Here is a 24,080-nt window from a genome sequence, read left to right as displayed (position 1 = left end):
AGATAACTGGTCAATGAGTCACGAAATGCATCAATGTTTGTCAGACATGCGATGCTATCTGGCAGGGAATTCCAACATCAGACTGCACGTGGAAGCGCAGAGCAGTTGAATGCACGTGTTGATCCTTAAATGTGGGTATAGCTAAAGTGATTATGAAGCTTGTGTGACGTGGAGTAGGGTCTTTTCAAGCATGCTAGTGTTTCGAGATGAATGAATGAATTTGTGAAACAGTGTCAGCAAGGCAATGTCACGTCGAGTACTCAAAGATTACAATGAAAGGTTAAGTTTGATTTGTGAGATGCTAGACTGATAGCTGTATTCGTTGAAATGAAGCGGCTTGCCCTGTTCTGAATTCATTCCAACATGTCAGTAAGGTATTTCTGGTGAGGGGACGAAATAGGGGAAGCGTACTTGAGTTGAGGGCGAACGAGAGTAAGGTATGCTAATTTGCGAACATTCGAAGAAGCGTTTCTTAAGTTTCGACGCAAGTAACCCAAAGATTGGGAGGCTTTGGCTGAAACGGAGGTGATGTGTTCTGACCAAGAAAGATTTGTAGTGAATATAATGCCTAGATACTTATATTGTGTAGCGATTGCAACAGTGTCTTTATTGATATTGTATGAATGTAGGGAAGGTATAGGCTTCCGAGTAAATGACATTACATTTTGACGTATTCAATGTCATTAGCCATTTACTACACCAGTTACTAATTGGTTCTAGATCATGCTGAAGAACCAGATGGTCGTCTGTATTAACTATTGTGCGATAGACAATGCAGTCGTCAGCAAATATTCTTATAGTGGAAGACACGTTATGTGGAAGATCGTTAATAAAGATGAGAAAGAGTAAAGGACCGAGGATGCTTCCTTGTGGTACACCAGAAGTTACTTCAGTTAAGGAGGACGAGAAGTTATTTGCAATGGTGAACTGGTAACGATTAGAAAGAAAGTTCCGGAGCCATGATAAAGTGAGACAGTCCAACTGAAGAGCTGAAAATTTTGAAATAAGGCGACAGTGTGCGAAGCGATCAAACACCTTTGAAAAGTCCAGAAAAAAGCAGTCAGTTTGTTGGTTGTTGTTCAAGTTAGTGTGTAGGTCTGTAACAAATTCAAGCAACTGTGTCTTGCACGATAGGCCCTTTCTAAAACCATGCTGATTATGAAAAAAAGAACTTGTTAGTCTTAAGGTGTCTGTAAATCTGCGAGGCGATAATGTGTTCCAGTAACTTGCAAGAAATGCATGTCAAGGAGATTGGTCGGTATTTTTCGCACGATGATTAAAATACCGGTATGATTTTTGCCATTTTCCAGTCTGTAGGAAGGAGGCCAGTCGCGAGTCACTGCTTAAATATGTGAAGAAGAATTTCACTTGACACTGTTATTGTATTTTGTAATATTTTTTAGTTTATACCATCTATGCCACAAGAAGAAGACATCTTAAGGTTATTTATGAGTGATGATAGTCCCTCCAATGTGATTTCTATAGGTTCCATGTATTGGTAGCTGAAATCAGAAACCTAAGGTACGCTTGAAGTGTCCTCCTTCGTGAATACGGAACTTTAAAAGCAGATGAACACTCGCTATTTGGAAGAGGAACACTACTGCTGCTGTGTAAGCAGATATCATTAGATTCGTGGTTGGGGCTTATTACTTTCCAAAACTTAGCTGGATTGTTTTTAAGTAGTTCAGGAAGGTCATTAGAGAAATATTTGTCGTTTGCTTGGCCTAAAGGTGAGCAATATGTTTTAAGATAGCATTTTAATTCTGCCATGAAGATGATGTGCGAAGGCTCTTAGCGATATTATACAGTCGTTTCTTTCTGCTCCTCATGCGCTTGGTGTTCTTGGTGTTCATCATGGCTAATGAAGCTAAATCACTATTGTTCTATCTATTGTTTATTGAAACTGTCATTAATTTGGTGGGGACAAGATTACCTACTACACGGAGGCATAGCCTACTCATGCCTCCGTGCTGCCTTGGCAAAATCTTGTCCCCACCAAATTAATGACAGTTTCAATAAACAATAGATAGATTAGGTAGTGCGGGTTACGAAGAACGTGTTCTGCGCAGATCAGCACAGAAGTTGGTTCGTCATGTGCGCAGTGGTGTGTCTATGGAGCAGCCTCAAAAAGATAGGAATTCTGAAGAAAAGAAAAAGAAATGTGTCTCAATACCCTATGCACACAGTATATCGCATAATCTGAAAAATGTAGGCAGCCGATATGAAATACATGTTGTTTTTTCTGCTCCTAACAGACTAGGAAAAATCTGCGCGAGGCTGGATAGGAGGCGATCAACAAAAAAGGATAGTTTTCGGTGCTCTGTCAAGCACGTTGTTTCGTTTGTTGAGTGCAGGACTGCAGTAGTATACTGTTTGCTCATGTCATGCGGGAAGATGTACATCGGCCAAACTGGCCGGTGCATAAATACAAGGTTGACGGAGCACAAGAGAGCATTAGCTAATAATGCTTACTCACACATAAGGCGGCATTGTTCGGAGTGTGGCTGCTCCCCACTGTTCTCTGAGACTGAAATACTTTCCAGTCACAGAGATCAGGTGACCAGGGAAGTGATCGAGGCCTTCCACATCGCAAAAAGAAAAGATTACTGCATTAGCCAAGCATCGATAACTTTGAGCGATTGCGAAGTGTGCTTTTTAGAAAATATGATGTAGCTTGAACGTCATTGTAGCACGTGGTACACCGTCTTGTTGTATATTAACCATGTTTTTCTGCGAAATAAACTAGTTGAGAGTGCAGCGGTGTCCCGTTCATTCCTTTTGTGTCTGTCGTCGTGCACTGCTTCAAATTTAATCATGAACTATCACCAACTCACCCAACTTTCGACATTACTGACACTTAATCACACACCCGCAAAGTCAGCCATCTCATACAAATATCTAGGACTTCACCTACTATCGGACGTATCCTGGAACTGTCACACTGATTACATTCTTGCAGCTGCTAACCGCTCCCTTGGCATGTTAAAACGTGACCTGCGTCACGCTCCTGCACACATGCAAAAACTTGAGTATATTACCCTAATCCGCATTAAAATTGAGTACGCTTCAGCTATATGGGACCCGGAACAAGCTTATATCATTGATAACATAGAATCCTTGCAGAACCGTGCTGCTCACTTCATTTTCTCTGACTACTCTTGTTTCACTAGCTTCACTGCCTTAATTTTTTTAAATTGTGCTAACAGCGCAAAGTAAGACACGAGACAGAGAGCAACGAAGACGAGCGCTGACTTCCAACTAAAATTTTATTGCGAACAACAGGCAATTTATGAAAAAACGACATGCGATAAAAACCGCATATGATAAATGATCGACGCCCCCTCCGAAACACGAAGCCAACATGATCAAGCACTCTAAAGCACCAAATCGGGAACAGCCTGTCAAAAAGCAACCTAGCGCATGTGTAGGTGCAAGAAAGCAAGTTCTTTATCAGTCAAAGCTATCGAAGGCTTACTAACAGAGCCACCTTCAGCGATTGCTGCGGCCTCTATGATGAGTCTTGTACTCTCGTTGGGATGCCTTGCTAATATAGCCGTCTTTTCAAGGAGCGGAATACAGCCGCATTGTGCGCAATGCACACCTAGAAAGCCCTCTCTCCCTCTCCTCACTTTGTTGTTGTGTTCCTGCAGTCGGATATTCAGGCATCTACCTGTCTGCCCTATGTAAGACAGACCACAAGACAGAGGTATCTTGTACACTACCCCTTTTGAACAAGGAACGTACTTCTTGTTATGGTTAATGCTACATGAACTACGCGCCTTGGCAACAGGATTAGTCCTAACACAAAGCTGTGAAAGTTTCTTAGGAGCCGAAAAGACCACGTCAACACCCACTTTTTTTCCCTATTTTCTTCAGTTTGTGGGATACGCCATGAATATACGGAAGAACGGTTATTTTTCTGCGGTCATGTGATGCAGGCTCGACGCTCTGGGGCCCATCACTTGACTTACTGCGTAGCTTTTCTGCGACTGAAACCAGAAGTTTGTCAGGATACCCGGCCGCCTTCAACCGAGCGATTTGCGAACGGAAACTTAAATCAATTGAATGATGACAAAAGGAAGGGTTAGCCTTAATGATGTTTTTCTCAGCAAAAACTCATAAACCTGATACGCCTTTTCGCGTCATTGTTTCAGAAAAAGGCACGTGGCAGAATACCCTTTCCTGCTGGCTTCAGGGCCATCTTAAAAAGCTTGAGGTCGATGACCCATTTCTAGTCAAAGGTTCTTCCGATGTCATTGAATACCTGTCTAAAAATTCCAATGTCACATTTCACGCTATGTCCATAGATATAAAAGATCTATATTATTCTATACCACATCAGGAACTGTTGCAAGTTGTTGAAGAAGCGATCTTAAGATTTGACGCTGTAGCGTTTCAAAACGAGTGCGGTGTTTCTACGTCGGACTTTATAAAAGTGCTTCAGTTTTACCTCACCTCAACCTTCGCCGAGTGGAATAACATGTTCTTTCTTCAAAAAAGTGGTATAAGTATCGGATCTTGCATCGCTCCCGTGTTGAGTGATTTGTTTTTGGCGCATGTCAACAGAAACGTCGACTCTCGGTTGTGCGATACAAAAATTGTGAAATGCTTTCGTTTCGTAGACGACTACTTAATTCTGTTTGATTGTGGTGACCGCTCTTTTGAAACCTCTGTTCATCAGACGTTGGCTTTATTTCAAGAATGCCTCAACCCTCTTTTAATTACACATGAACTACCGACGAATGGTGTGCTTAGGTTCTTAGATTTGAAGCTATCCTTTTTGCAGCATCATGCATGCTGGATGTATGAGCCACGTGCACACAAGCCTCTGTTATCATATGCGTCGGCCCATTCGAAACTAATCAAAAGAGGAATTGCCTATGGCGGCCTGCATAATGCTTTGGTAAAGTCCTGTCATCATTCAATTGATTTAAGTTTCCGTTCGCAAATCGCTCGGTTGAAGGCGGCCGGGTATCCTGACAAACTTCTGGTTTCAGTCGCAGAAAAGCTACGCAGTAAGTCAAGTGATGGGCCCCAGAGCGTCGAGCCTGCATCACATGACCGCAGAAAAATAACCGTTCTTCCGTATATTCATGGCGTATCCCACAAACTGAAGAAAATAGGAAAAAAAGTGGGTGTTGACGTGGTCTTTTCGGCTCCTAAGAAACTTTCACAGCTTTGTGTTAGGACTAATCCTGTTGCCAAGGCGCGTAGTTCATGTAGCATTAACCATAACAAGAAGTACGTTCCTTGTTCAAAAGGGGTAGTGTACAAGATACCTCTGTCTTGTGGTCTGTCTTACATAGGGCAGACAGGTAGATGCCTGAATATCCGACTGCAGGAACACAACAACAAAGTGAGGAGAGGGAGAGAGGGCTTTCTAGGTGTGCATTGCGCACAATGCGGCTGTATTCCGCTCCTTGAAAAGACGGCTATATTAGCAAGGCATCCCAACGAGAGTACAAGACTCATCATAGAGGCCGCAGCAATCGCTGAAGGTGGCTCTGTTAGTAAGCCTTCGATAGCTTTGACTGATAAAGAACTTGCTTTCTTGCACCTACACATGCGCTAGGTTGCTTTTTGACAGGCAGTTCCCGATTTGGTGCTTTAGAGTGCTTGATCATGTTGGCTTCGTGTTTCGGAGGGGGCGTCGATCATTTATCATATGCGGTTTTTATCGCATGTCGTTTTTTCATAAATTGCCTGTTGTTCGCAATAAAATTTTAGTTGGAAGTCAGCGCTCGTCTTCGTTGCTCTCTGTCTCGTGTCTTACTTTGCGCTGTTAGCACAATTTAAAAAAATGGAATACCAACTAGCCCGTACCCAGACCTTGCTTCACTGCCTTAAGGTAGGTCACCACCTTCGAGAAAAATTTTACAGTTGCAGTCCAAAAGTTATAATTATGGTTTTGGCTTGTAGGGCTTAGGTAAATTTAAACTTTAGAATTATGAAACTGCTAAAAATGTAAAACACAATATTTAGAAAAATCAAAATCTGCCAAAATATGCATGTTGCACCAACAGTCACAAGTACAAAATGGTTGGTGTGATTGAAATGCAACTTGGCAGCTATGTAGTAAGGGCACTATCCTGTGCATCTAACCTCCATGATCACCCCATCTCTAATCTAAGGCACGTTATTGTAAAAAGAATGAAAAAGTTTATATTTGACAGGTTTGTTTTGCACACAATTGGCCATAGTACAAAAAGGTACTGCTCATTTTCAATAATACTGCTTGAGTGCACAACTCAACCTATAAAGAAGTAGTATGCAAAATTGTATGTAAAAATGTTTATCAGAAGGAAAGTTATCACTGTTCGCATAAGTGTAGGATGCAAAAAATCATGTTTTGAGAAAAATGGCTTTAAAGATTTCAGTCGAATGTACATATAATAAAGAAACAATCAATATGTCTCCAGCATCATAGCTTGGGCCCTCCTCTGAAGTGGCGCATTCTCCTTTTGAGCGAGCTGAAGCACACATATTTTTTTAAGCTCATTTGTGTCTCCAGCTGACTCTCATCTATGTGCGCCACAGCGGGTCCACGCTTGGTATATTGATTCCATAACTTGCGTTGATGCTTCTTTTTTGTCCTATACTTTGCCATATTTCATGGAGTACTGTAACTTTCTCCTTGAAAGGCCACAAATGAATCCAAGAGCTTGAAGTGGTGTACGAAAAAGCACAGACGGCCGAGTAAGAACGCGCACAACTTAAACAACAGAGTGCCGCATCCGTGTAGTAAAAATTTTCAAATAAATCGAAAACATCATGCCCCACAAGCTTCAGAATGTACTTAGACACTTAGCATTATGTAATATGTATAAGGAAAAACATTTGTGACGACATGGCAGGTGTTGTGGAATCAGAAACCTTCAGTTTCGATTTCGAATGCGTCTTAGGTTGGAAAAATGGTCAGAACTGTCGAACGGCTTAAGATAACTACATAATTTTTTTGCTAAATATTCTTGAATAGACAAGGAGCTTGAAAATGTCGAATTCAAAAAAATTCTGTTTTGAAGGTGGTGACCTACCTTAAAAAATTGTGCAGGTCTTGATAACCTTTCCATCATTGTAAACTTGCCCGTTTATCTCTTTTTCATAAAATTTATTATCATCCGTTCCTTCATGACGATTTTTTCAGTCACCCTTAGCCATCTTTCCACACCGTCATCACCCTCTCAAGATCAAACACATCACATGCCGTACTTCATCTTTTGCTAATTCAGTCATACCAAAAACCATCATTGAATGGAACCAGCTGCCTCGTGAAATTGCAATAGAAAGCAAAATTCAGAAATTTAATGACCTTTTAAACTTTAAAGTTTAATGTTCTGCTCTATTCTCAATTACCCATTTGATTCTTATTTTGTACTGTATTATGTTATTCTGTTATCTTGTGTTGCATTATTATGTTGCGTTTTTAAATATCTTTTTTCAATATTTTCAATATGTGTTGCGTTATTGTGTTGCTTTTTTCAGTATGCTTAAGCAAGTCTTGTTATTTTTGCTAATTTTTATGTTTGCTGTCTCTGTATTGTATCTTTTCTTCTTTTGCTACCCCCCTATGTAATACCCTCCCAGTGAGGGTGTTCGGGGGTTTCCTGAAATAAAAAAAAATAAATAAAAGTCACCTCTTCACTTACCCCTTTCAGACGCCACCTATGAAGAACTGTATGTAAACGTGTCAAACTGACACAACATTATTTGACGGCACTCAATATTCTATTGCAACAAAAACAGTGTCATAATATATCAATTTAGGTGTTATAGTAACTCGTCCTAATTAAGTAGTAATTAAATATCTATTTATCCTGAAGACGATGTTCTCTTTTGGCATAAATAGAATGAAACTTTAGGCTAGAAATATTGTTAAAATTCATTCTTGGTTATGTACATTTCGAGCAAAGGAAAATTATACTTTCCACAGTATGTACTATGTTCCTATTGTATTGTGTTCATTGTCCTTTTGTCCTTACGCAGCTAACATTGTATAATGGCGAGTTTATTGTTTGTTGAATAACTTATTTTCATGCTGCATTTCATTTCTTGTCTGCTTGGTAACCACTCCCCTCTATAATGCCCTATGGCCTTGAGGGTAAGTAAATAAATACACAACAGTAGACTGCAAAATGAAGTTAAATGAAGAGAAGTGTATTACGCAGGAGGTTCGATTCGTCCAAAGCTCGATATATCTTGATGTTTCTTAGCCCCTAGTTGATACAAATAGCAAAATCGAGTGGTGTACACAATTGTGTACATAGCGTGTCAAACGGTTAATATTCCTCACGGCATTCCTTGCAAGCACTGAACGCTCATGATGCAGTCCTTTTCATGTCGAGTTACAGTCCGATTTTAGGTGTCTACACTCCTTTAAAGGCCAACTCCGGCGATTTTTCGAGGTCGATGGATCTCAATGAAATTCGCTGGGTACGTTTCTTTGCACGTTTCCGTCATTTATGCCAAATTACAGGCTTGAGACATGCGCAGATTGTTTGCAAATGAATATTAAAGATTGTCTGCAAACGCCCTCCTGGCTTCCCACAATTATTGGCAACATTGCGTCTGTGACGTCAGTATTGGTAAGGCGGTGGAAGTGACGCAGCCGAGGGCACCGCTAACTTCGGCGCTTCGGCCGCTACAGCGAGCGTCTGCCGTGCACAAGGCGACAGACAGCGTTGGTTTGGCCGGCGCTTCGCTGGTCGTCCCGGCTGTCACAGTTTTCATACTCCGCGCCGGCGTCACCGGCATGTCTTGCACGACTTCCAGTTCGTTCGTAACAACGTCTACGTGATACGTAGACAGTACACTCGGTTGGGTTTCGGTTTCGGTGTTGCGCTTTTTTGCTTATTTAAAATTATTCTCCAATTTGCCGAGTATTTCTGCTATCGGGCCCGTAAGGAGCGTCTCGGGAACATAAAAGCACCATTACTTTGACATGGCCAAAACATCGCCGGAGTTGGCCTTTAAGAGATGCAGTTGGCCTGTTTTGGAATAAACAAAAGCAAAAACTTCCTGCATTAAAAAATTATATTTTTCTTATTTTTTAGTCAAAGTAATATGAAGTCTCAACACTTCCAAGCTTGCTCTTGTAATTGTTGGGTTCATTTATTATTTTAGTGAAGTAAACAAAGGTTAAATTGCACAATAGTTTCACATTAGTCACAATGAAGAAGCATCCAGAAATATTGCACGAAGGCAGGTGCTGTCCTCGTCGCAGTACTTGTCCACAATGAGCAGAGCATTGGCACCTGATGGTGTTCAAGCTCCTAAGGACCCAGATTCACACTGTTTTGGTGGTCAGCCTGTAAGTGGAGGAGATACCAAAGTGTTTTTAAGTACCGAGTTCTGCGACTTGCTCTCTAGTGACTTTTTATTTAGCTTTGCGAAGGAGAGTGAGGAAATGGAAACAGTCAGAAATCCTAGATGTATCAGCACCATAACACAAGTCAAAGAGAAGGCATAAAATTGAATACAAAGCACACAAGCAGCACACCAAAGAGAGGACCCCACAAATATATGCACACAATGCTAATGGAATTGTGCTCTTGATGACACAAATGTCTATCACTAAGCTTATCCAGGTATACTTTCAGCAAGCAGCACATCTATAGGGCACTGCACATGGAGATACATGTCAACTATGGGCGTACGCTATTAAGTTAACGTGGCTCACATTTTTCTAATGCTGCACGGGCGCATGAGGACTGCCATGTGGAGGCGCGTGGCAATGATTGAGAGTGCATGTGCATTGAAAAGCAGCAAAGGTGGCTCGATAAGCCATGAAAGCACCATTAGCAAGCAAAAAAAAGAGAGATTGATTCATTTGCATTATTAGTGTGTTGTTACTGCCATGTATGTGATTATTGTACCGCAGTCATTAAAATCAAGTTTGGTGATTTTATTATTTATAAATAAGTGAATAAATATACAAATGAAGTAAAACTGTGTTTTGTTTGCATTACTTGGTTTCTTCCACACCCCATGGGCATTGGCGAAGCTTGACGAGACCATCAGAAGATTCTGGTGGATGAGGTATATTGAAGATATCTCAGTTCTAGCTTAACTAGTGCTTATGAGTAATTCAGTTTTTCAAAGCTTATGCAAGTTTTGAAGGCCAAAATGCAAGGACTTTCAAGACCCTGTCACAAAGTTATTCAAGGATGTGAGGCAGCACCCCAAGTAAAAGTCTTTCGCTTTAACAATTTTACCAGAACATTACAGATAGCTTCATTGCATTAAAAATACAGGAAATCGATTAGAAATGTCCAGTCCTGCTCACAGTGAATTCCCAATATGCACGAAACTTGACAACTTGTATGCTGGGTAACCTTCAGTTCTCCAATTCAACATTTAAGTGTAACATGGGCCTGCAGCAGTCTGCTCTGTCAGAAAACATGCATGGGATTTTCGGCCACTTCTTCACACACTTGTCCAGCCCAGCCAGAAGAAGCAAGAACTCCCAAGTCTAGTGATTGGCAAACTGTAAATGTGAGGTTTTAAGGAAAGTAATTTGGTTGAATAATTTGAAATAAAGTAGTTAGAATTGAATATATAACATATTACACAGAAAAACGAGCAGTTTTATTATGATCCAACAACCTTGCACAACAGTTTTACGAACGAGAACTAGGCATGTGCAAATATCACTTGCGCTAGTGTCGTCTGGTCTACTTTTGACAGTGTCCCTTTGTGCTGCTATACCTGCAATGTCCCTTTCTTGGTGTGAAGCGAAGTTGAAGCAAACTTATATTGAATTTAGGATTTGAATATGAGTAAGTTGCAAGTTATACCATATAGTAAAATATTTCTGTTTGAAATTTTCCTCCTTGGCCCATATAACAAGCTCTTAAACTTAAGGGCACAGGCTAGGCCCTATACCTCCCATGTATTTTAAGGTGCATTTAAGACCAATTTCCTTGGAAACTACTACCGTAAAATACCAAGCAAGCACCCCTACCTGAGCAAGCGCACCCTTCTCCTTTTCGGGAGACTTGAAATATGCGCCAATGAATGAGCAATGATCAATCAAAGCACAGCCATTGTCATTACAGGTAACATTTTGTCCTTGTGGCGACACTGTCTTCAGCTTGCTTGCACGAATGCTCCCGGTCTCGTTCTGTTAGTAGCTGAACCGTGTAGATCTCCAATTATACTACGCTCTCCAAACGGTGACTTTGTCAACACGAGCATATCTTTTGCCGTTGCAACAAAATCAACAAAGGTGCAAATAAACTCAAGTGCACAGAACCATGTCTCACACTCAAGGCAAGTGGACTTGGTAAATGCCGCGAGTATTAAAAAATCTGTACCATGTGCCTTTAGGTAGCCAGACTGACTTTAAAAACCTGCTAAGCTCAGAGAAACCACCAGTATTGTTTTTTAAAAAATTCGATTGAGGCAGAAAGCTCAGCTTCTACATGACCTAAGGGGGTGCGGCTGCTCGCCAGCTGGTCTCGGATACCTTGTGATTTTGGCTCAATCAAGATGCCGTAAAATGTGTGGGGCACTGGACATTGTTAAGGAAGGCCTTATTTCACAGAAGCAAAAAAAAGAGAGAAAAACCAAATTTCAATAATAAAAGAAATTTACCTCACCCTGTGTCTTAAAAAAAAAAAAATTGGGGCAGCTACGCACCAGTGTTGTGATGAGTTAGGAAACAGTGTAGCTGGTGGCCTTCCCTAGCATGTCTGCAACCTCCAACTCATCTCCCTCCTCCACTTGCCTTCGATAAACTATGCTAAACTCTCTTTCTTTTATTATTTACCTTATTATTTTCCCCACTGGCACTTCGTTAAGTGCATCATGCTATTAGGTACCTCTATCCATATACATGCTTTATTTTCTTGCAAATATGTCTTATTGGTATCACTTTCTAATACAAAAAAAGTGTAATGTGCAACATAGTATGTATTTCTGGCACAACATCTGGTGAAAGGGCAGAAAAGATTCAGGGTCTGAGAGAGGCAATGTCACTGACTGTGTTGGTAAACTTGGGATTAATTGTGCAGCCGTCTTTTTCTGCACAGCCGATGTATTGATCCTTGCCCCCACCACCTGAAAGCTTTCTGCACCTAATGTATTTTTGCACTGCTTGCAGGATTAGCACACTTTTGACCATGTGATAATTTCATGTTATGTCGTCATGTAATGTCATCTTATATGAAGTCGCAAATACTGCTAATCTGCAACCTTAATTATGATCACGTGGCTATTCGCATTGTTCTTGTTGCTGCCACTGCAGACAGTCACTTTTCCCATTTGATGAGGCATTTAACACTTTCACCTTGAAATACAACCGTCCACTTGACCCCCCACCATAGGTTGGCAAAGTCACTCATGAATCGACTCACTCAGACTCAAATCGGGCCACAAGTATGAGTCTGAATGAATCCGAGTGAGTAATATTTTGGTGAGTTTGAGTCCAAGTGAGTCCGGTTGAGGAAAATATTGGTGAGCCTGAGTCCGAGTGAGCCCTAAGCGCAAAATATATTTATTGAGTGAGTCCGAGTGAGCTCCACGTTTTGTTGCCAATTTATGGTCCTATCTACTCATCTTCATCATTACTATCAACCTGATGTCGGCTTACATTTATACTCAAGTCTATTCACACTAGTATTCATCGGCCATCTCAATATTTATTGATCCGAGGCGTGAGTTAGGGGAAGGGGTGCCATGACCTCCCCCCGAAAACTCTTTCATAGGAAGTTCTTGATAAAAATATCTCGTGTGAGTCGCGTATTTCATAAAGATGTCTTTACTGGATTGATATATGATAATGATGATATATGATATATAATGATAGCTCGTAATTGAAGGTACAAGATCAAAAGGTGTGTCGTAGAGCACTGATTATGTGAGATATTGGCATTAAAGAGGATTGACACCATGATCGAAAAAGTCAATTTTACGACAACGGGCTCATGAGTCGACTCACTTGGGCTCACTCAGACTCAGGTGAAGCCATGAGTCTGAGTGAGTTGGGCTGAGTAATATGTTGGTGAGTTTGAGTCTGAGTGAGTCCGGTTGAGAAAAGGTTTAGTGAGTCTGAGTCCGGTTGAGGAAAGCTTTGGCGAGTCTGAGTCCGAGTGAGCTCCAATTTTTTTGCCGACCTATGCCCCCCACCATCAATTTCGTATCATTTTACCAAAGCACTTATGCTTATTGCTCTTTGATACTAATTTTACTGATTATATGACTCCAGTTTTAATCTATGACGCGCCTCAGTGTCTACTCTATCATATGCAACCTTTACCTCAAGCCGTTCTAGCCCTTTTAGATAAGCTTATTATTACAGCGAAAGCTGTTACGAGATCACAACAAGGGCTGATTCTGGTGCCGTAGTTGTCCACTGCCACCGTTGTCCATAACCACTCTTGCACGAAATAAGAAAAAAGCTAAATAAATAAAAAATGCCGAAGACACAATGGGCATCGAACCCAGACCCTCTGCGTGGCAGCCCAGCATTCTACTACTGAGCTATGCCGGTGCTTGAAACTCCGTTGCAAACTGACCATATCCAGGCTTCATGTCGGGTAAGGAATCATGTTAACATGCGTAATAAAGCGTTTCAGAACAACAGGGTATCACACAATGCGAATTGCGTAACGAGTGGGTCGTTTAATGCTCCAACCCATTACAAAAGCCTCAGGCATATTTCTTCATCGTCGTCAGCCACAGCATCAACAAAGTGCACATAATGCCTTACAAGTGTGTAACGGGTACCATGCTTTTCTGAAGAACGACGAATAATGGCATAGTGGACGCTTCCCCACTACACAAAAATTATGATGATTTATGGTGTAGTGGGTACCATGCAAGTGTGCTTGTAGTAGTTGGCCCAAGAGTGTTTAAACAAATGCTCTAGAAACGCCGCTCTTCCAGCTTTCGCTGTTACTGTACTGTACGTTCCGCGCAGGCCTGGCAGTTTTTTTTTTATCATGGTTTTCAAACTCACACCGGTGCTTGGCAGGGTGATCTGGAAGATGGCAGACCGCGCCCATGACCTCCCCCCGCCCGAAATTTTTTAACAGCCAAGCTGTTTAGCAAATCCTTCCTTGTCCGGCGAACAAAACAACTATCATCATAAACTGGTATGTACCACAGATATTTGGTAAATCTGGTCCACTAAAAATGAAGAAGGCAACAGTTAGCCCAAGAAATGGCTGCGAAGCGATGGCGGCGAGCCGAAGACCCCGAGTATGTACAACGAGCTTCTAGGTTGTTTTCTAGGTTGTTTGTAGGCTTTAGCTAGGTGACACCGATGTCCAAACTCGAGAGACAGAACCTTGTGCTGAAACCAAGCGTTTGCACCTCTCATAGATCTACAGGCACGTCATCATTGGCGTAGGCCTTCCATTGCTTCGGGGTCTTCTTGCAGCAGTCGTTGCCTTTCCCGTTCCCTAGTATCCCGAAGAATCGCGTCTTTTCCCACGCTATGAGAGGGAACGGGAAAGGCAACGGTGGCAGCAAGAAGACCCCGAAGTGATAGAAGGCCTACGCCAATGATGACGTGCCTGTAGATCTATGAGAGGTGCGAACGCTTGGTTTCAGCACAAGGTTCTGTCTCTGGAGTTTGGACATTGGTGTCATCGGTGGAGTTCGGACATCGGTGTCACCAAGCTAAGGCCTAGAAACAACCTAGAAGCAACCAGATTAGTCTTCAGAATCGCCCAGCTATGCTGTTTGAAGCCTTGCGCGGCCTAGTGCAAGCTTCCCCAATTTTTTTTTCTTGCCACGGCATACAGAGTATAAAATGACACTTGAGCACATCTACCTGCCCGGTCTCCACTTCAGATCTGTGAGCTTGGCTCACACATGCGCTACCACTATTTCTGATATGCCACGCCTCAATTATCAGACGTGATTCTTCATTCCTGTGCCTGCACAAAACTGTGCATTCATCGAATTTTGGCATGCACTTACACTCTCATAACGTAGTTCAGCGCAAAAAACAGGCAACAGACGAGTAAGAGGACAAGGACACAGCCTTGTCCTCTTACTCGTCTGTTGCCTGTTTTTTGCGCTGAACTACGTTATGACTGACTCGTTCCAACTCGCCCAACAAGCAACGTTGCTAACTTACACTCTCGACAATGTAAAAACAGGATAGACGTTGAGCCTTCGGTTAGCGATATTTTATGTTTCAATAATCTCTCGTTAACACAGTGGCCCCCATGTCCTACATAGAAGCGGCCACAGCTAGAAGGAACCTAAATTTGTTGGTGTGTTTTACGAAACATTTGTTAGTCCACTTGTTGTCACCTCGCTGTCAACTTGCCCATTCTTTCTGTGCACAGCAGTACAAAACTTGCCTAGCTTATTGGAAGCTGTAAACACAACATTAATGCCGTACTAACTTCCCACTTTCTTTAGCCTGTGAGATATGCAGGAATGTAAAGAATACCTATGACACGTTTCTTCCTATTGCTTTCTACAATCATGCTCGCTCCTAACAAAATGGACTTCTTTAAGCGTTCAGCGACAGTGGCCACTGCAATGCAAGGATAACCCACATATAAAAGACGCGCAAGCTGTGCTTTAAAGCTAGAACTCACTTTGTGCTCACATGAATTGTTGAGGGAAAATTTAAGGCACGACATGGCTATACCATTTTTTACAACCTTAAAATGCTTTGACGAGAAGTGGCCTTGACTATCTAGGAGAATACTACCAGCATGTGCGGTTCTTCTAAAATGTTACAGAAATGTATAAAAATTGCATTCCATTATTCCAAGGGCATTCTTTAGTTCAGCCCTCCTCCATTTATTTCAAATTTCTTGCTCACTGAGGTAACCACAGAGTCAATGTCCTCACCGCTACAAAAAATCAAGTAATCGTGCACATAAGAAAAAACCTTTACAGAATTATCTAAGGCACCTTCTAACCGCTTCTCAATCTTGCTAAGGTATAAATCACTAAGTATCAGAGCAACCTTAGAACCAATACATATCCCCGATTTCTGCATATAAATGCCTTCCTTCCAACCTACCAGCGTCGACTTTAAATACATGGAAAGAATTTCTAGAAGAGACACCATTGAACCACCACATTTCAGTAAAAACAGTTTCCTGCACTTGTTTGTTAATACAGCCATTAACACATTTTAACAATTCTGGCAAGGAGTAATAAAGGTTTAGCAGAGTGACAAATTGGGCTAGTTGGTGGTCTTTCACGATTTCTTTCGTGAGGGATTACAGGACAGTTGGTGTGCAAACTTACAACTGATTTATTCACATCTTGTGAAGTGCAATCAGGTTCGAGGGTTAAGGTAAAGGGCAGAAAAAAGCAAAAAGGCAAAAAAGAAAACAAATATGATGCCAGAACATAGCATATGCCTTATTAAGCACAGACAAATTTTCGGCGGATCAGTGTATATCACTTTCTATAAATTTTATTTCTGCTTGTGTTAAATGCAACAGCAAGGGTGTGCTGATGCATTGCTCTTTTGCCCCTATGATGAAAAGGGTTTCTTTTACCTCCCTGGTATCTTTATCACTGCAATGTGCAAGCAACACGTGTCACGGAACTTTGGTGTACAGCATCGTTTTCAGTGTGCAACGAGGTGACCTGCTGCTTGCAATTGTTGGCAGGGGTATCTGTGTTCCAGGAGACGTTTATTAATACAGCGTCCTGTATGCCCTATTTATTTATTTATTTATTTATTTGTTTATTCATACAGTACTGCTAGCCTCTAGAGGAGGCTGTAAGCAGGAGTGGGAGTTACAAGTACAAAACGAAGTGAACAAATCAAGATACAACAATTGTGTCACATGAATCGAAATGAACAAGAAAAAAAAACGTTCCTGAAGAGTGAGATACAAAGCATATATGCAATTTTTAGAGCATGGTATGCGCAAACCGACTGGAGAAAGATGACAGAACTTCTTCTCATGTAAAAGAAAAAAAAAAGAATGTGAAGATGCGATAGACATGTCATGTCAACTAAAAGGGGTTAAAGAAAAGAGTTATAATGTGCTCACAAAAAAAAACAAATAAGTGTAAGGCATATGGACAACATTTGAAACTATAACGGTTGTAAATTATTGTCAAAGCGATTACAAATGAAGAATTTGTACAAAAGAATCAGTAGTTAGACATTCCACAACGCCGGCTGGCAGGCGGTTCCATTCACAAATTGTCCTTGGAAAAAACAACTTTGCAAGTTTTAGTGTGGCAGGGATATTCTTTTATTTTTTTTACTGTGGTGTGAATGGGTGGCTCAGCTGGACACTGGCTATATGTAAGTGTGTTTATGAATACCAAGTTTATCATGGAATAACAGGTGCATGAATTTTTTAACCGGTCGTGTTGGCGCCACTTTTGTAGGAATTCTAGACCTGCTTTTTTTACCAAAGCACTAGCAGAAGTGCGCCAGCTATAAGAACGATATACAAACCTAACCACTTTCTTTTGGACAGTTTCTAGTTTGTTTGTGTTTCCTTGACTGTATGGGCCCCAACCTATCGATGCATATTCTATTACAGGATGGACTACAGATTTATACGCTATTAATCTAACCTCGTGTGTACATTGCCGCATATTTCTTTTTAAGTAACCAAGTTTCCACATAGCCCTCTGCACACCTTTCAATATATGTGTTCATTCCACCTCATATCCGACGTTACTGTCACCCTGAGGTATTTATATCTGTTTAAAACAGCAAGAGACCTGCCGCCTATGCAGTGATAACTTAATGGCTGTCGTTTTGTGTCACAGTCATCGCAACAGATTTTTTAATGTTTATTTTCATTTGCCAATCTGTGCACCACACTGCAATTTGTGCTAAAGCATTGTTAAGTAGAGCCTGATCATTAGGGTTCTGAATGTTGTGATAGACTGTGCAGTCATCAACATAGAGCATAGAGCTAGACTTAACAGGTACAGGATCTGAGCACACGTCGTCAATTCTGACACACTGGGCTCCATCATACAGATAAGCTTCGGCCATGCAAGGAGCAAATCATATATATTCTTTACCGCAGGTTAGGGGAATACTGCACACAACCTTCTTAGCACATAGTACAAGGGGGTCTTGGTGGTTTGTTGAGTACATTTTCTTCAGTTATTGTTCACCGCTTTGCAGAATCCCTTAAAGCTTATGAAGCGCTGAAGACAAAAAAACACTGACACTGCATGTTCGCCCTGCTTGTTTCATATAGTGCAAAATGCTGTACAAAAACAGAACAACTGCTGCTTTGCTGAGGTCAGTGTGTCCTTATTTCTTCGGTGGTGCATGGGTTTTTGGTTTCTTTTTTTTTTAATTTTCACTGATTCCTACGAGCATGCTTTGGGAATAGCCACTGTTTTTTAATCTTTTAAACTGATGGTTTAAGGCTATGCTCTAAAACAGGGGTCTCAAACTCACATCAGCTATCGGACTGCAGTTATGAAATTTAATCTTACAAAGGGCAGTGACAGTGAAAATGTCAGAACTGCGTGGGGAGGGAGTGGGGGAGTGTAAGTAAAATGTCAGCTAACATTGCCATTTGAAGGGAAGCCTTTCCCATATCTCTTATATTGGTCATTTCTTAAGGGTATTTGGCATCAGGAATAGAGAAACATGTCTATACCGATCTCCACAATGACTAATATCTGGACGCCGATCCTTAAGTTTAGTTTTTGTTCTGCGGTGATGTTTCAACACAAGGTGACCGCATGAGGTGTCTGATGAAAAGAAGATGCTTATGACCATTCACATTTGTGTGGCTTACCCGAACAAAGTGTTATTAATCACGACAGGCAAGAAAATAATGCCAGCACCATTTAGCGAAGTCACAAAAGTCATCAAAAAATATGGGAAAACTGTCATGCGTGGGCTACGGGCTGCTAGCGAAAGGTTGGCGGGCTGCATGCGGCTGAGACCCATGCTCTAGAAGATGATGGCAGGATTTTTTCACTGCTCGCCAGATGCATAAATAACGCCAGGCCTGTGCAGAAAGCACAGCACAGTCACAGCAAAAGTTGGAAGAGCAGCACTTCTACAGTCCGTTGTAAACTCTCTTGGGGCTACTAATACAAGTACACTTGCCACTACGCCATAAATAATAATTTTGTCAAGTTGGGAAGCACCGACTGCGCCATTATTTATCATTCTGCGGAGAAGCAAGGTACCCGTTACACATCTGCAAGGCATTATGTGCACTCTGTTGATGCTGTGGCTGATGTTGATGAAGAATTATGCCAGAGCCTTTTGCAATGAGTTGGAAGCATTCAATGACCCACTAGTTACGCAATTCACATTCTGCAACACCTGTCTACACAATTTGCATTGGGTGACGCCTGCTTCTTGTTTTACTCTTCTACCACACTATATTACACATGTTAATGTCGTTTCTTCCCGGCATGAAGCCTGTGTAGGGTCTTTATGCAAAGAAGTTTGAAGTAGTGGCATGGCTCTGTGGTAGAACACTGGGCTGCCACGGAGAGGGTCCAGGTTCGAGCCCCGTTCCATACTAGATATTTTTTCAAATTTCATTTTTTTATCTTATTTTGCATGATAGTGGTTACGGACATCGCTGCCAGCAGACAACTATGGCGCCAAAAACGGCCATTGTTGTGATCTCATAACAGATTTCACTGTAGAAAGCTATGCCTCATTTGATGAGTTTCGAGTGGTTTCACTAGAAGCTTGGGATTTCTTTCTTTCCTATAGTGTTATAATGCCAGCGCATGTGGTGCATTTCAAACCTGATTTGTATATCGAGGAACCATCTACGCATCTAAAACAAGCTAATATGTCAAAGCCCTTCATTTGCTGGGCTAATTTACAATCGCCTACTGCCAGGAACAGGTCAGAGCATACTGGTGTGATACAAGAACTGATACAAGAATGTATATGTTGACATCGAGCACCCCCCCTACACACACAGACAGAAACACACAAACAAAAAAGATCCTGGCATAATGTGCATATGATCTAACATCTTTCTTGTTAATCTCAACTGCTGACAAGTTAGGGTTGCCCTCTCCTTTGAAACCGAAAAGGTCCGACTGGGTTGATATTAAGGCATTTTATTACCTCACATGAACTTGTGTCACTGGCCCTAGCACCTGCAGAAAGTAATGCTGCTCAGGAATCCAGGGTTTTGATTTTGTACTTTTCAGGGTGTAATATCTTTTTCTCCATGTTTTATAATTTTTTTCCTAAAGCTTATTTTTATTTTTGGCCTGATCCAGCTCTGGCTGTTGACCTGCAACATCAAGGGGATGTGGCCACAGGCATTATGATCATCATCATGTGCTGATCGTGAAATCGTGAAAAGAGACAAAGTAGGATATTAATAGTGTCAAGCACGGAACACGACAGAGATGAAACATGGAGTAACACAAACACTCTCTGTCTTGTCTCAGTCTTAATAGTTCCACGCTTAACACTATGAATACGTTGCACCAACAATACCAAAAATCTACCCTTGCTAAGTGTAGGTTATTTCGTGTTTTTCCCTTCTTGTTTGCAACAAAACAGGTAGAATCCCATTGGTTTATTGAGAAAACTTTTATTGGCAGAAGAAAAAAGAGAGAGAATGCAAGCTATCATGGTATAGACCCTTATTCCAAGGTCAGCTCACTGGACTTTTTGTCCGAGAGAGCCAGGTAGCTATCTCATCTCCTCTTTGGAAGCCATGCTTCATGCAGCTGCCTTTTCTGCTGTATGCGGCATGCTGCGGAAGAGGCATATCCAGAGGCCTTTTGAAGCACTTCAATGTGGTATGTTTAACTGCAGGTGCGTCTGCACACCGTGGACATACTTATGCAAATCGTGCAGGATAGATTCCATTTAAATAATGAATTAGGACAGGTACGTCCCTGAATTCAGCATCCGACCAATGAAGGGTTAACTCTTTGTTAGGGTTTAACTCTTTGGCTGCAGTTGTGACTCCAGAGCGCCAAGTTTCGACTGACTGATCATTTGGACATACATACCCCAACTGCAACCACAAGCAAGAACTGCCATTAGTGCCGACAGAGACATAGGTAGGTCCACAGAAACAATTAGTGTCATTACTGATGTGTATTAGAGTCATAACTTGTTAAATCATTGCAGCTTGGCTAAAGCGAATTCATTATTGCAATATGTTCAAACCCTTCAAAAGTAATCTAAACTAAAAATTTTCCCATGTCTCTGCATAGCACAACACTATATGAAGACAAAGCATACTGAAAAACACAGCTGTATACTATGTAAATGTAAAGAAATGTCAAGCATTTCTTTACCTGAGTCAGTAAAACTATACTTTTTAGATTGGCAGCACTACCAGTGGCAGGACAGTCAAAACAGGAGACAGGGAAAGCTTCACTTAAAACTGACTCCTCAGTTTAACCTTTATTACTGAGCCCTTGGCTGCAGTTAGAGAACAGCAAAATAAATGTGCAGTTCTTGTTGGTGTGGTGTATCATGTGAACAATATTTCCTCCACCACTTTCTGTGCAGGCCCAAGAACCTGCATACCAATAGACCTTTTTCAAGCACACGAGCGCCACCAATGGGCGCGCAAGCGCTCATGGGATGTGTACGCCGCAGCAGCCGCCGCGACGAGCGCGCGTGTCTCGCGCTGTAGCTTTCCGCTTGCGCCATGCCAGGACTTCTTAGACACAGTGAATTTGGCAAGGTGCAACATGTTACTGCGCAATTCAATCCCGAACTTAAGTGCTTAGCTGCGACGGCCTCTCGACGATTTGCATCTCTCCCACTGTTGGACCAGTTGAGCTAGAGTTACTGTATATGCTACCTTTAAGCATATACAATAACTCGAAGTTGAGCGGCTCAGAAGCGTCACCTTTTATTTATTTTTTTAGCCCCGCTGCACCTTACGGCATAAATAAAAAAATACAGCTCGGTTGCCAACGAAATGCAGGAGCGGTCTATGATTCTCGGATGCATTTGGAATCAACGTCCATTGACACTGTCGACGACTACAGTGTGAGGTTCTGATATCTGAAGAGTACACTAGAAAGTGTAGTCGGCATTTGGGGAAATGGGATACATCCATTGCGTCGCTCGCACCATATATGTAACGAACTATAAGTGCCTACTAACCTTCGTTGGTGCTATAGCTACAGGTTGGAATAATACTTAGAGCGAAAAAAGAATGGAGCAGTACAAGGAAGGAAATGCACAAACCAGCGCTCACACACAACTGAAAGATTATTGCACGCGTGAAAAAAAGCATTAAAAAATGCGAGTGCGTCGCGCGTGTCACAAAGAGGTACGAAAAGTCAAACAACCAAGGCGTGTGCTTACAGTCGATTAATAAAGTAGAATTCCTTGTCTTGTAACGACTGAGAAGGTTGATTGACACAAAGTGTGGTATTATTTGTGACATGATATACCACCGAAATTTCTCGCGTTGTCTGATTAGGTTGATGGTACAAAATTACTGTGCTTTCGAAGATGGGATTACATTTTCATGACTGATATAGAGAGGCGAGATGAGACAGCTCCATTCAATGAGTTTTGATGTACGCTGAGGCGCGTATACGTATTAATACATCGACCAGTCTGGCCGATGTACATGTGGACACAAGAAAGAGAAATTTATGGTTAACTCCTACACAATTTACAAAACAATTGGCATGCCTCTGACCGCATTTTTCTTTGCCAACCGCAGACCCCTGCGACCTTAATGCGACTGAGCTTCACCCCCACATCCCTTCACCCCCACATCCCTTCCCTACGTTCTTCAGGCCATGCGACTGAAGAACTTCTTATACATACATGGAACAACTGCAGTATTTCTAGTTTCTTTATTATTTATGGATGGAGAACGTCCGTGTTAATCTTTCTTTGCCATGCGAATAGATTTTCGCGAACTGATACAACGATACGCAGGATATCCCGCCTCTTTGATCACTTTGCAGCTGGAAACTACTGCTCATCTTATGTGCGCAAGTTTTCTTTCCAATGCCTTGCGTAATCATGACATCACAATTCCTCGTTTAACAACATTCGAATGCGCCGACGCGAAATTGAACACCGATTTCACTGAACGCGGGCTATAGTGCCCGCGAACATGCTCCGCAGTTAAACTTATAAGCATGTATCAAGAAACTGCAAATTATCAGAGCAAGGCATCTCACAAGTCAATTCTAGTCCAATCCCTTTTTCTTTAAACACGTTTAGGATGTGCTCACTTCTTTGTACAGCGCATGACTTGTCAATTAAAATAATATAATAATCTGTATACCTGAACATTGTAACACCTCTCTACAGTTTGGTTAAACCCTATCACGAGCCACTACGGCATTAAATGTCGTAGTGGCTTGTGAACAAGTAATCATTTAATAAATACGAATTCGGTGTTCCAGCTCACATTGCTCACGATAGCACGTTTTTACTGCATGTATACCGGCACGTGATAACTCGCATGCCGCTTAACTGCTAGATCCAGTATACATCCACTCGGTAATATACCTACACTGACTGCATCATTTCTTTCGCATTTCATGCGTAGAGATACATGCAGGTGCGTTCAGACGGGTAGCATTTAGTATTTAATAATAGTCAGCCAGCGGTGACGTGTTTTTTTTTTGTTTGGTGCTCCCACGGCGCCAACGAGCAGCGAGCGACGGAACAGCGGGCGGGCTCGCCGTACACACTTTTCCCACAGTGCTTCACGCGCCCTCGGGGGGTTCTGGGATTGCTTGAAAAAGGTCTATTCCTGGAGGCCCAGGTACGGCGTGTGCCTGCCATAAATGCACACAATCCGGCTTACCTCGAGATCCTGAAGGGCCTTGGAGAGGAGCTGGCTCGTGTGCAAAACAGCACGGATGGAACTGCGCTGATGCTGGCACTCAAGGCTACCGCTGCAGCAAAACGTCGCCGGGCTCGTCAGGTACGAGTGCAGCCAACCAGCATTGTCAGGCGTCGGCCATGGCTCACGAGGGGGTCTAAGAGGATGCCTGCAAGGCGCCCAGTAGTTGAGCCAGCTGCCAACAGGCCAAAGAAGAGGCCCCATTCTCTCAAGCTAAACGTCGAGCAGAATGTGCCCAGTGCAAGGCTGCATTGAATGGTCGCTGCCTCCCGCCTAATGGGTTTTATGGCAGCCCTAGGCACAGTGCCAGCCTGGTTTCAATAACAA

The 24,080-nt window shown here is 42.1% G+C and overlaps 1 long non-coding RNA gene across 1 annotated transcript; it reads right to left on the bottom strand.

Annotated features, from left to right (window-relative positions):
• Positions 1–9,012: 9,012 nt before the first annotated feature.
• Positions 9,013–23,830, bottom strand: LOC119384130 (uncharacterized). Its single transcript, XR_005181869.2, has 2 exons — positions 23,715–23,830; positions 9,013–9,305 (listed from the first exon to the last, which is right to left on the bottom strand). It is a non-coding gene; the product is annotated as an uncharacterized LOC119384130 (long non-coding RNA).
• Positions 23,831–24,080: the final 250 nt, after the last annotated feature.

Source organism: Rhipicephalus sanguineus, chromosome 2, assembly GCF_013339695.2.
Source record: "Rhipicephalus sanguineus isolate Rsan-2018 chromosome 2, BIME_Rsan_1.4, whole genome shotgun sequence".
Lineage (NCBI taxonomy): Eukaryota > Metazoa > Arthropoda > Arachnida > Ixodida > Ixodidae > Rhipicephalus > Rhipicephalus sanguineus.
This window is presented reverse-complemented; position numbering and strand designations above follow the sequence as displayed.